Source organism: Gossypium hirsutum, chromosome A12 (assembly GCF_007990345.1).
Source record: "Gossypium hirsutum isolate 1008001.06 chromosome A12, Gossypium_hirsutum_v2.1, whole genome shotgun sequence".
NCBI classification, from domain to species: Eukaryota; Viridiplantae; Streptophyta; class Magnoliopsida; order Malvales; family Malvaceae; genus Gossypium; species Gossypium hirsutum.
In genome coordinates, this window is record NC_053435.1 from 31,812,564 (window position 1) to 31,826,551 (window position 13,988).

Below are 13,988 nucleotides of genomic sequence, written 5' to 3' on the forward strand. Positions count from 1 at the left end.
CGCTTACTATCGCAGTCCATTTTAAAATTTTCCAGGCAGTTGGCTAACTGCGACACTGTCACCTTAAAAATCATATCTTGAGTTTCACAACTCGAAAATCAGTTTCGTAATTTTCCCTGAAACTAGACTCATATGCCCATCTACATATTTTTTTCTATAATTTTTGGTTGGGCCAATTAGTACAATTTATTAGTCAAAGTCTCCCATGTTACAGGGATCGACTACACTGACCTTTGCGCATTACGACTTGGATATCTCCCTGTACAGAGCTTCAATACTGATGCCGTTTGTTTCTATAGAAACTAGACTTAGAGAGGAATCTATACATGTATGGAATGACTCCTAATTATCTCTTGTTAATTTATAATGAATTTCAAAAGTCGGAACAGGGAATCCAGAAACCGTTCTGGCCCTGTCTCACGAGAACCTGAATATCTCTTAACATACTATCCATATGATCGTTTCGTTACTTTCCTATGAAAATATATTCATCAAGGTTCGTTTACATAATTTATTAATTATTTAATTCCAATCCTACTATTTTTAGTGATTTTCCAAATCTACATCACTGATGCTGCCAGCATCTGCCTTTAAGGTAGACTTTACCTATTTCATAGTTTCCATGATTCAACTAGCCCTTTTAGCATAAATAGCACAAATTATGATAGTGATTAACCATTCCATACCAAATGATTATAACATTATGCTCAAACATATATAAGCCATTTTCGCATGGCTATATACATTAACCAAAATATTCTTCCGCCACTAGTCTATTTTATACATGCCATAAGATAATCCAAAACATAGCAGTACCAAACAGTGGATAGTGATAGTGTGACTAGTTGCTGACGATCCCCGAGCCTGTAGCTTCGCAATGAGATCTATAAAACAGAGGAAATAGAGTAAACGGAGTAAGCATTACAATGCTTAGTAAGTTTTAAGCAGTGTCAACAGATAACAATCAAATTATAACATAGTTGTTCGTATTTTTATTTCACTCTTCCTTCGGGCATACCATCCCTTTACCGAATATGCACATCTCATCATATACAATAGGCAGATAAAATTTCACATAAAAGTGAGCTCATGTGACATAGATATATCGTATGATTTCACATCACCTCTCACACTGATCCGATGTCACATAATCATAGGAATAGTCTCATAGATTGCTCTCGTATGCATCACATAACTACCTTATTATTTAGTGCAAATCAAGCTCACATATAAACTTGGAGTACATACCTGTTTAACCTTCGCATTGAATATATTTATAAGCAATTCTTATTACGAAGTCTTACCCGGACATAATCTCCACACGAAGTTATCGGGTCTTACCCGGACAAAATTCCCACACGTAGTCATTGGGTCTTTAGAGCTCGGATATAGTACGAGCACGAAGCTTACGAACATTAATCAGTGATAATATTCTCGCATAAAGCCTGCGGGGTTTTAACCCGGATATAGTATAACACAAATGCCCTTTGGGACTTATCACATTTATGCACTTTCACATCCATCACGTTGGCCACTCGGCCCTGTCACATATATACACTTTCACATTCATCACATCGGCCATTAGGCCTTATCACATATATACACTTTCACATTCATCACATCGGCTATTAGGCCTTATCACACATATACACTTTCACATTCATCACATCGGCTATTAGGCCTTATCACACATATACACTTTCACATTCATCACATCGGCCATTAGGCCTTATCACATATATACACTTTCTTGGCTGAATCTACATCTATCATTTTCCAATATCACAATTTAGAATTCACGTATGGGTTTAATCGATAGCTTATGAGCAACTAGAACAAGTTTATCAAGGTTTACAACACAATCTCAAATTCAGCGCAAGCTGTTTTTCCTGAGCAGTAGTCACTAAATCATTTATAACTGGAGCTACAAAACTCCAAATCACTTTCCGTTAATTTTTCCTTAATATAGACTCGTATATCTTCCATCCATAAAATTTCCAGAATTTTAGGTTTGGCCAATCAATACCAGATTTTTCTTAAAGTTTCCCCTATTTCACTGTTTGACTAATCTGACCACTTTTCACTACGAATCAGATTTCTCATTTTACAGAATTCAAAGTGTGTTGTATTTGATTTAATTTGAAACTGAACTCATTAAGGAGTCTAAGCATATAAATTTTATCTTATAACCATTTTTTTACAATTTATAATGATTTTCTAAAAACAGAACAGAGGATTACAGTGTCATTCTGCGCTGTCTCACACAACTTTAAGTATCTCATTATCGGAAATCCCTTTGCTTACACGGTTTCTTTTATAAGAAACTAGACTCATTAAGCTTTAATTTCATGTCTCATTCAGCCTCTAATTCAAATCCATAAATTTATGGTGATTTTCTAAATTCATGTTACTGTTGCTGTCCTGAGCAGGTTTACCACAATTTTATTCTTCTGACATATCCTTTTAGCACTTCATAATATCATATCCATTTGGCAACATATCATATTAATAACTTACCTATACTTCATAATAGCCATTAGGCTATATGCATAAAAATTTACAATAGAGTTATGATTCTTTTAATATGTGCTTAACATATCATACTCAATCACATTATAGGCTTTAATACTTAAAACTTACCTCGATCGCTAATGTACGTCAATTCCGACTATTCGACCAATTTCCCTTTTTCCATGATCCGACTTTGTTTCCATAAGCTCTTGATGCTCAATCAACAATTTTTAACTTCAAATTTGCAAACAGCAATGTCGTCACTTTACATAACAGAAATTAAATTTCATTACTTAAACTATCCACGACAATCACCTTCTGAGCACCTTAATTTTCTTTAAGCTAAACTACCTCATAGTATACAAATACACATTCGGCTAATTATAAAACAAATCAGCACTCATAACCGAATCATTGACTAAAATCACATTCGGTAATATGCTTTTAAATAATTTCAATATTTATTAACATCTAAAACTAATTTGCTTGGGGTGCCATGAATTATTCAAATCGGCCGAATATCATTGAATCTCTAAAATCATGCTTATAACCACTTGGCCGAGTTTCACATTTCAAAGCCACATATATATATTATTCAAAGTATTTATCAACATTTAAAAATCCAAAACCGTAAAACTCAATTCATATAACACCAAACTCAATGCTAAATCACCCTAGGCACATTCGACACTAGCACAAGCACACACACATTTAGCTTTTCTAAAATTCAACTTTAACAAGCTTCCTATGCTTCCATGATAAAAACCGAATGCTCATCTTACCACCAACATGCATATTTAATTATCTCAAGCCTCTCTTAATCAATTTTATTCATAATAGCATGAACTCAACAATCCATTACTCATACAAAACAACATAACCGAAAACCTTACTCATTCCAAAAATTCAAATCTCAACTTGGTCACAAAAATAACTTGATATCTCGCCAACACAACATCAACACCAAGCAAGAATGATGCATCCATGGCCGAGTGTCATTTCCATCACATAGCAAGATTTAGACCATGGGCTAGGTAGAACTCAAGCTAACAACTAAAACATGCATGCATCTCATGGAACATCATCAAACATACCTTAGCCTAGTTACATGCATGGCCGAACCTCTTCAATCTTTCTTCTTCCTTCCTCCTTAAAATTTTTGGCCAAGGATGAACCAAAGGATGAACACTTTTTTTTTGTTTTTCTCTCCTTCAACTCACGGCAAGGGGGGGGACAATCACACATATCCTTTCTTTTTTTTTTTTGTTTCTCATCCTACTAACACTAATATTTTATTGCCCATGCTCTTTATTTTATTGTTTCCTCCCATGATGCACCAACACAACATGTCTATGACATGTTTTGCCCATCACCCTTTGTCCATCCTAATGTCATGGCCGACCACTACTAGATGGGGGCGGGAAAATTGACGTGCAAGTCCCCCCTTTTTCAAAATGCACTAATAGGTCCTTATGTTTTGATCTATCACATTTCAAAAATGTCACACATAAGTCCTATTGACTAAATTCACATGAAATTTACTAAATCGAAGCTTAAAATTTTCACACATTTATTTTAGACAATAAATATCATGTTCAAATAATTTGGTTACTCAGTTTAGCGGTCCCGAAACCGCTTTCCGACTAGGGTCAAATTAGGGGTGTCACATGGATGCTCGTCGAAACGAATTTTTGAATCTGACTCAAGGTAATAAGATTGTCATGGAGTATGAGGCAGAATTTCTGAGGCTGAGTCGATACGCCAACGGGATAGTTGCGACTGAATATGAGCGTAGTGTTCGATTTGAGGATGGTCTCTGCGATGAGCTTAGGATATTGATAGCTCCACAGAGGGAGCGTGATTTTGCTGCATTGGTAGAGAATGCTAAGATAGCCGAGGAGGTAAAATAGACTGAGCGGCAGAATCGTGAGAAGGATCGATCCAGATGTAGGAGGGATTTTGGACCCTCGAGTGCTATGAATAGGAATGTTAAAAGAGCTAGAATGGAGGAACTAGTTCGAGCAGTTCCAGTGAATACTTTTAGACCGCAAGCTTGTAGGGACTGTGATAAGGTGCATATGGGGGAGTGTTGGAAACGAACTGGAGGATGTTTTCGATGTGGGTCCAAGGAGCATAAGTTCAGAGAGTGTCCTCGGAGAACAGCTCAGGAACTAGCTGGGGAGCAAAGGGATGTCCAACCACTGCGAGGAGGACCACCACCATAGAGAGGTCGTGGGCAAGGTAGAGGTGGCGATGGAAATGGACGAGGACGTGGGGCACCTGGCAGGGGTTCTGGACATACTGAAGCTCGACAGCCGGCGTTGGTTTATGTTGCACGATGCCGTGAGGAGGGTGACACTCTTGATGTTATAACCGGTACATTCTTCATTCATAGCACGCCTTACACAGCTTTGATTGATTTGGGTTCCACTCACTCGTATGTTGCTTGTGATGTATCTGGGGCTTTGGGAGTGCTTCCCAAGGAGACGGTGAGTGGGGTATCAGTGATAAGCCCTTTAGGACACTCGGTTAAGGTAGATAAACTCTTTAGGGAACTGACTTTAGAGACACAAGATAAGATATTTGTAGGAGATTTGATGGAGCTGCCATTTGGGGATTTTGATCTTATCTTGGGAATGGACTGGCTAGCTAAGCATAGGGCGACGTTGGATTATGCTGCTAAGAGAATGATACTAAGAACTATCGAAGGTGAGGAGATAATGGTCATAGGGGAACGAAGGAATTATATGTCCAATGTTGTTTCGGCTTTAAGAGCCGAGAAGTTGATTCGGAAAGGTTGTGAGGCGTACTTGGCATTTGTAAGTCAAGTTGAACATGAAAGGATAACGGCGGAGTCAGTTAGGACCATTAAAGAGTTTCAAGATGTATTTCCGGAGGAACTTCCTGGATTACCTCCGAACAGAGAAGACGAGTTTGGGATCGACTTGTTACCTAGAACAGCTCCTATGTCCATTGCGCCTTATAGGATGGCACCAAAGGAGTTGGTAGAATTGAAAGCTCAGATTCAGGAACTGTTGGATAGAGGGTTTATAAGACCAAGTGTTTCCCCGTGGGGCACACCAGTGTTGTTCGTAAAGAAGAAAGATAGGACCATGCGAATGTGTATTGACTATCGATAGTTGAATAAACTGACGATCAAGAACAAGTATCCTCTGCCAAGAATCGACGATTTGTTCGACCAACTAAGAGGAGCCTCGATATTTTCTAAAATCGATCTTCGATCAGGATATCATCAGTTGAGAGTCAAAGAAGTGGATATTCATAAGACGACATTCAGGACTCGATATGGTCATTATGAGTTTCTGGTTATGCCCTTTGGTTTGACTAATGCACCGGCAGCATTCATGGATTTAATGAATCGGGTGTTTCAGCCGTACTTGGATCGGTTTGTGGTCATTTTTATCGATGATATCTTGGTGTATTCAGAAACGTAAGAGAAGCACAATGAGCATCTTCGTGTTGTGCTGCAAGTACTAAGGGACAAGCAACTTTATGCAAAGTTTAGTAAGTGCGAGTTTTGGCTAAAGGAAGTCACTTTCTTGGGGCATGTTGTGTCTACTGAGGGAATCAAGGTGGACCCTCGAAAGATTGAGGCAATCTTGGAATGGAAGCCACCAAGGTCAGTAACAGAAATCTGAAGTTTTCTGGGGTTGGCAGGTTATTATCGGAGATTTGTGGAAGGATTTTCTGTGTTGGCAGCACCATTAACGAAACTTATAAGGAAGGGAGCACCTTTTGTTTGGATGAATAAGCAGCAAGAGGCTTTTGAGAAACTGAAGAAGGTTTTAACAGAAGCGCCAGTGTTGATTCAGCCAGAGTCTGGTAAGGATTTCACTGTGTACAGCGATGCGTCACATGTAGGTTTGGGCTGCGTGTTGATGCAAGAGGGTAAAGTGGTCGCTTATGCTTCACGATAGCTTAAGCCTCACGAGGTAAGCTACCCTACGCATGACTTGGAGTTGGCAGCAGTGATTTTTGCGCTTAAAATATGGAGGCACTACTTGTATGGGGAGAGATGCATTATTTATATGGATCACAAGAGTCTTAAGTACTTGTTAACTCAAAAGGAGCTGCATCTTAGACAACGAAGGTGGATAGAGTTGTTAAAGGACTATGACTATTCGATTGAGTACCATCTAGGTAAGGCAAATGTCGTGGCTGATGCGTTAAGTCGAAGGACTGTGGCGGAATTGAAGGCAATGTTTACTCGTTTAAGTTTGTATGACGATGGAAGCTTATTGGCAGAGTTACAAGTGAGACCGACTTGGGTGGAGCAGATTAAGAAGCAACAGTTGGAGGATGAGTCGTTGCTTTCTCGGTTTCAGCAAGTTGAGAAGGGGGAAAATCCAGATTTTGGGTTAAATAATGATGGGGTTCTTTGTTTTCGAGGAAGAATTTGTATGCCGAGGGACTTTGACTTGAGATTAATGATAATAAAAGAGGCACATAGTGGACCTTGTGCTATGCATCCAGGAGGGAGTAAGTTGTATCGAGACTTGCGAGAGCTATATTGGTGGCCTGGGCTTAAGCGAGAAGTGACTAAATTTGTGGGGAAATGTTTGACGTGTCAACAAGTAAAGGCCGAGCATCAACTGCCTTTAGAATTGTTACAGCCAGTAAAGATACCACTTTGGAAGTGGGAAAGGGTAACTATGGATTTTGTAAGTGGGTTGCCATTGACACCTTCCAAGAAGGATTCAGTTTGGGTAATTGTGGATAGGCTCACGAAATCTGCCCATTTCATACCTGTCTGAACCGATTACTCACTGCAGTATGTGGCGCAGATAGTGCGGTTGCATGGGGTGCCAGTATCGATAATTTCTGACCGAGACACAAGGTTTACATCTCAGTTTTGGCAGAAGTTGCATGAGGCGTTGGGAACGCGATTGGATTTTAGTACGGCTTTTCACCCTCAGACGGATGGGCAGTCAGAGAGGGTCATTCAGATCTTAGAAGACATGTTGAGAGGTTGTGTTATTGAATTTAGGGGTAGTTGGGAGGACTATTTGCCATTGGCGGAGTTCGCGTATAACAACAGTTACCAAGCAAGTATTCAGATGGCTCTTTATGAGGCACTATATGGGCGAAGGTGTCATTCGCCTACTTGTTGGGCAGAGTTGGGGGAAAGGCAAGTACTTGGGCCAGAGTTGGTAACAGATACTGAAGACAAGATTAAGGTGATCAGGAATCGGTTAAAGGAGGCAGCGGATCGACAAAAGTCTTATGCCGATCTGAAGCGTAAGGATATAGAATATAAGGTTGGGGACATGGTCTTTTTGAAAGTTTCGCCCTAGAAGAAGATATTGAGATTTGGTAAGAAGGGCAAGTTGAGTCCATGGTTTATTGGGACTTATCGAATTATTAAGCGGATAGGGCCGGTGGCTTATCAGCTAGAGTTACCTCTAGAGCTAGATCGTATTCACGACGTTTTTCATGTGTCCATGCTAAGGCGATATCATTCTGACCCAACTCATATCGTGCCAGTTGTAGAAATCGAAGTACAGTCGGATTTGACCTTCGAAGAGGAACCAGTGCAAATACTTGATCACGACGTCAAGGTGCTGAGAAGGAAATCAGTCCCGTTAGTGAAGGTACTTTGGAGAAACCATGGCAAAGAAGAAGCTACTTGGGAAACAGAGGAAGCAATGCGTCAGCAATACCCTCAACTATTTGGAGTAGGTAAAAATTTCAAGGCCGAAATTTCTTTAAGGAGGGTAGAGTTGTAATATCCTGATTTTCGGGTTTTGTCGTGATTCGCAATATTTTGGTAAAGTGTTTAAAATTAGGTATTTGGTTGTGAATTCATAATTGGAGTGTGTAAATGGGCTTATGGAAGGCCCATGTGTTGGCCAAAACTCGAAAAGATTTTTAGAATTTTGGACTTAAGAAGTTAGGGGTTTTGGATAGGAGGTCTTATTAAAAATTGTGGGTAAAATGTATCGCAAATGAGCCTTTGGTAAAGTGGCTAAGTGACACCACTGGGGAGGTAAAAAGGTGGCGTGTAAGTGGTTGGGGAAAGACCTGGGTTCGATTCCCTGTGATGGCAAATGTGATGCTAATTTTTATGCTTTGAGCATGTAGGAGTTGTAGCCGAATGGAACTCTGTGGGAGGGAGTTTGAATCAGCCAAATGCATGGATTAAGGAGGGATAAGGGGAGAGATTTTAGGGATTGAGAAGGAGATAGAGTTTAGCCGATTTGGGGGGTATGGAAAGGGGATTTCGGCAGAGAGGGTATTAGGTTAGAATTTTCGGCATTAGGGTCTAGGTTGTGCCGTTTTCTTCTTTTGGTTTAGTCTTTTTCTCTCTTTTTCTTTTCCAGCCAAATCTATCACCCTTCCCTTCATCTTTTCTCCCTTTTCTTTTTCAAAAACCAGCCCACTATTCCTCTCCATTCATCTATTGTTTCTTTCCCTTACCTCCACTTCTGCCGAAAAACCGCAAAAGCCGAAACCTGTGAAGCTAGGTGGTGTCGAAATCTTGTTGACCAGAAACTCTCTGTTTTCCTTCACTTTTTGGTGGCCAATCCCTTTATTTCCTAAGCGTTACACAGATTCAAGAAGAGAGACCGTGGTAAGTATTCGTACTCCAAAACAATTTCTATAGTAACTGTTGACAAAAGCCGAAACCCCTATAGTTTAGGGAGGTGACCGAATGTGGGTATAGGCCTGATTGGGTTCTTCTTTTAATCTTTTTATGGTTTGTATAGTGGAGGAGCAGCAAGGCGTAAGGTCGACTTGGATTAGCTTGAATCATCAGAGTGACTAAATCTAGTCATCAACTGCGGCAAAAGTATGGGTTCTAAGGCCATTATGGATGGTGGCTGAATATTTAAGTGTTGATAATAAGTAGTCTTCGATTTGGTTTAATTATTAACATGATCTAATCTACAAGCGGTTGATTATAAGAGAAATCGCATAGGAGATCTCGTCAAGGAATATCGCAAATCAGGTGTGTAACGAACCTTCTTTCGTAGCTTAAATCGATAAATGCCGGAAAGCCAAAATGCCGAAATTCCGGCATTTCGAGGACTTGTGGGCAAGCGAACGCTCATTGGTTAGTTAGATTCGCTAATTTGATGATTGAGATCGTTGGAACAGGTAAGAGCACGATTTTTGGCATCATGGTAAGTTGGGCCTCGAGGGGCTGAAATGGGCCCAATGGGCTTTCGGGCCCATTTGGGTAAATTTGGGAGAAAATGGAATTCTGTTAAATTGTGCGTTAAGACTGCTATTACCATTGAGGAATATAGGCTAAATGGGCCTAGATGACTAATTCGGCTATGTAAGGCCCATTAGGGGTTTTTGGCCCAATAGCTTGGTTTCGTTAAAAATGGGCCAGAATCGCTGTTTAAGTACATGAATTGTTAGTAACTGATAATGAACATGGAAAATCCCTAATATTTGGTAAAATTATGAAATTACCCTTATATTATGAAAATGACTGTTTTGCCCCTAGGTAAAAATGACCATTATACCCCTAGGGTTTAATTATGAATTTGGTACATGGGTTTTGATATACATGATTGATATGATATGCACATGATATGTATGATATGCACATGATGTATTCATAATGCATTGGGTTGGGTTTATATGGATGGAGGAAGTGCAAAAAGGGCTTTTGCCCCAGTTTATTAAAAGGGCTTTTGCCCTAGTTTATTAAAAGGGCTTTTGCCCCAGTTTATCAAAAGGGCTTTGCCCCAGTTATTAAAAGAGGCTAGGCCTCCAGTTATATGATAAAGCAGCTATGCTGCCAGTGGAGAGTTTTGGTTGGGTGGGTTGAGTTATTCCCCACATGGAGAGCTTGGTTGGTACGGGTGGAGAATAGCGGATGGTGGGTCGAGTAGTCTCCCCAAGTGGGCTTGCATTCTTTCATTGACATTACATGTGATATTGAAATGGGCGTATGGTCCATACCATTTACAGTAAAGGCTTCGGCCCAGTAATATGAAATATGAAAAGGCTTCGGCCTAGTGTTACGAAATATGAAATATGAAAAGGCTTCGGCCCAGTATATGCTGAGATGGAATTTGGGCTTAGGCCAATAAGCTGATATTGTTTTGGGCTCTGAAAGGGGCTTGTTGAACACTAAGTTTCCAAACTCACCCCCTTTTATTAACCTTGCAGGTGGGCCTTGATATGGGGACTTGGAGCCAGAGGGGATTCAGAGTGGCCACGGTGATCGCTTTTGGGCTTTTAAAATAAATGACTGGTTTCTTTAGGTTACTTCACTTATTATTTATTTTTGGATTGTAATAAGGCCATTTTAACTTTATTTTTTCTAGGTTTATTTTATTTATTTTTCTTTTTATAACTTTAAACGGGTTGATAATAATTCAAATGGGCTAGACTTAGGACGCGTTTTTAAAACGATACTTGTTTTCAAAATAACACGACATCACAACTAATCAATTTATCAAAGAAATTTCAACTCGTTGTAACTAAGTGTGGCAATGGTTGTGGGCATGTCTAGGATTGGATCCAATCGAAGAGCTTGGTACTTAAGCAGCCTTCATGGCTCGCCTCCTCTGTTATGGATTCCTACCTGGTGGCCAGCTTCCATTCACTTTGTTAGCTCAACAAAAGTCAGTTTATAAAACACTAAAATGAAGCATGGATTTTTAACTTCAATGCGGCACGTCAGATTCGGCCATAACGTCTGGGTCGGGTTTGGGGTGTTACATGGAGATTTAGTTGGTGAATACTTTGATGAGGTATGTATACCGAACTCATGGTTAGGACCTGAGTAAGGAACGAGGTGTATTAAGTATACATGAACAAAAGGAATAGTAAGATAGAGACGTTAAGTGATTTATATCTTTTAAGCATGATGAGCTACCGTTGGATGAATATGAATTTCTTATAATTACACTTTATTTGCATATATGTACTTACGAAGCTCCCACGCTTACCTTTCTTTCTTTTCTTTCCTTATAGTGCCACCATGCTAGCATCGGGGATCTAGTGACATCAAAAGCTTCGATCACACTATCACTCAAGACCTTGGTATAGCTAGTTTCATTGTTTTGTTTTCTGGCATTTATAGAGACTCGAGTCTTTGTTTAGTGTTTTGTTAGTTAGCCATAATGTGCTGGCTCATATGATGAATATGATACTCTTTTTGTATAAGGCCATGGATGATTATCAATACTCATTTTTATTTATAAATAGAAGATGATATTTTCATGGATGAGTAAATTGCATAAATGAAATGTTGTCCATTATGGTTATTTTGGCTATGTGATGTGCCCTTATGTTAGTATAGAGTGATTTTTGTGCAGGTTTCATAAGTAAGGGTAACAAAAAGGCTTTGTAAATAACCTTATTTTGTCCACACAAGTAGGCACACGGGATTGTGTCTAGGCCGTGTGTGACACATGGTCCACCACATGGGTGTGTGATTTGGCCGTGTGTCCCCTGCACATAAGAATTGTAAGTATGTATGCATGGTAGTAAACACACTGGCAGAGACACAGCCATGTGTTTCAGCCGTTTGAAGGTTAATTAGAAGGCCAGATATTAAGGCAACCCTATTTGAATTGAAACCAATGATGTTTCAGATGCTTCAGACAGTAGGCCAATTCAGTGGTATGCCAACAGAAGATCCACATCTCCACCTTCGATTTTTTATGGAGGTGAGTGATTCATTCAAGATAGCTGATGTAACTAAAGATGCACTGAGGCTAAAGTTATTTCTATACTTGTTGATTGCGTGATTCATAACAAGTAATAAATATTTATAATGAAGATCAAACCTAGACTAACTATTATCACGACGAAAAGGCAAGCGCACCTATTGAACAATAGTATAGTAATGGCAAGACTGGGATATCGTACCCAAGGGAACCAAAAGTACTAGTAATAACTATCTTTTTATTATCTAACCTGGAAATAAAAGGGTTTGTTTATTAAACTAATTATTTGAAAATAATTAACTAATTTAATTAAAGCAAAGAGAAAATTTGGAAAAAGACTTGAAGAAAAGCAATTGATAAAGACGACACCCAAGGAGGAATCCACCTAGATTTCACTTGTTATTTGACTTCGATCCGGACGATTTATTCACTTGACTTGTTCTGTAGAGATCCCTAAGTTAAGTTATTATCCTTATTCAAGACTAATAATGCCTAATCCCTAGATTGAATAACCGAGACTTTTCTCTAATTAACACTCTAGGGTTGCATTAACTCGATCTATGGATCCCCTTATTAGGTTTCACCCTAATCTGGTAAAATCTAGTAACCCTATTTCTAGGCGTTTGATCAACTCCGCTTAATTATGCCAAATCTCCTCTTAGGCAGGGTCTATTCCTCCTCTGCATAAGTACATCAAATCATGAATTAATACCCAGTATATTAACTCAAGCATTAAGAACACATAATTAAGAACAAATCAAGTATTTATCATACAGTTCAAATAATAATAACAAGATCCATCATAGGTTTTATCCCCCTTAGGTATCTAAGGGGTTTAGTTCATAATATAATAAGAGTACATCTCAAAAGTATGAAAATAAAAAAACATAAAGAAAACTCTAAAACCCCTGAAGGAATTCTGAGAGAGATCTTTAGTCTTGGAGTAGCTCTGGCTTTTGAGATGGATCATCTGGCTTTCTTCAAGTAATTCCCGGTGTGTGGTACTGTATTCCAGAAAAGTTCTAGAAAGAGCGGCCTTATTTTAGGTCACACTTAGGGTGTTTATATAGGCTTTGGATTGGCTTTCTTCCTCCCTAAGTACCCTTTTCCGTGTAAAATACAATTCTTTGAAAAAGGGACATGCCCGTGTGCCACGGGCGTGTGAGATGCCCATGTGGCAAGGCTTTGGCCATGTCATCTTCTCGATTTGGTCCGTTTTGTCCCTTTTTAGCTTGTTTTTGGCTCCTTTAAATTCTTGGTGCTCTCTTGAGAACAAAACATGAAATAACCGGATTAAGAGCACCAAAATCCACAAATCTAGTAATAAACATCCATAAATATGCTAAGTATTTTGGGTATAAACATGTATAATCTAGCATTTATCACTTGTTACGAGATCAAGCACGAGCATGGCTCAATTCATTATCACCTAGTTCCATATCTACATGGTAAGAATTAGCAGAGAGATTTTTAGTTAAGTATTTCCCGCTAGCAAAAACGCTAAGTTGAGGAATAAGATCACAACCTTCCAACAATTGGATGACAAGTCTTTGTGTGAGGCTTGAGAGCGATTCAATGAGTTAATTTGCAAGTGTCCTTATCATGGGATTCCTCATTGTATCCAGCTGGAGACATTCTATAATGGTCTCAATGCACATACAAGATTGCTGGTAGATGCTTCTACGAATGGTGCATTTTTGTCTAAGTCTTATAATGAGGCTTATGAGATCATTGAGAGGATTGCAAGTAATAACTATCAATGGCCAACAAATCAAACAGCTTTAGGAAGACGCTTAGTCGGAGTTCATGAAGTTGACGCCT

At 39.2% G+C, this 13,988-nt stretch overlaps 1 non-coding gene across 1 annotated transcript; it reads right to left on the reverse strand.

The window, feature by feature from the left end:
* Positions 1 to 13,669: 13,669 nt before the first annotated feature.
* On the reverse strand, positions 13,670 to 13,776 carry LOC121211886 (small nucleolar RNA R71). The gene has a single exon (XR_005907103.1). It is a non-coding gene; the product is annotated as a small nucleolar RNA R71 (small nucleolar RNA).
* Positions 13,777 to 13,988: the final 212 nt, after the last annotated feature.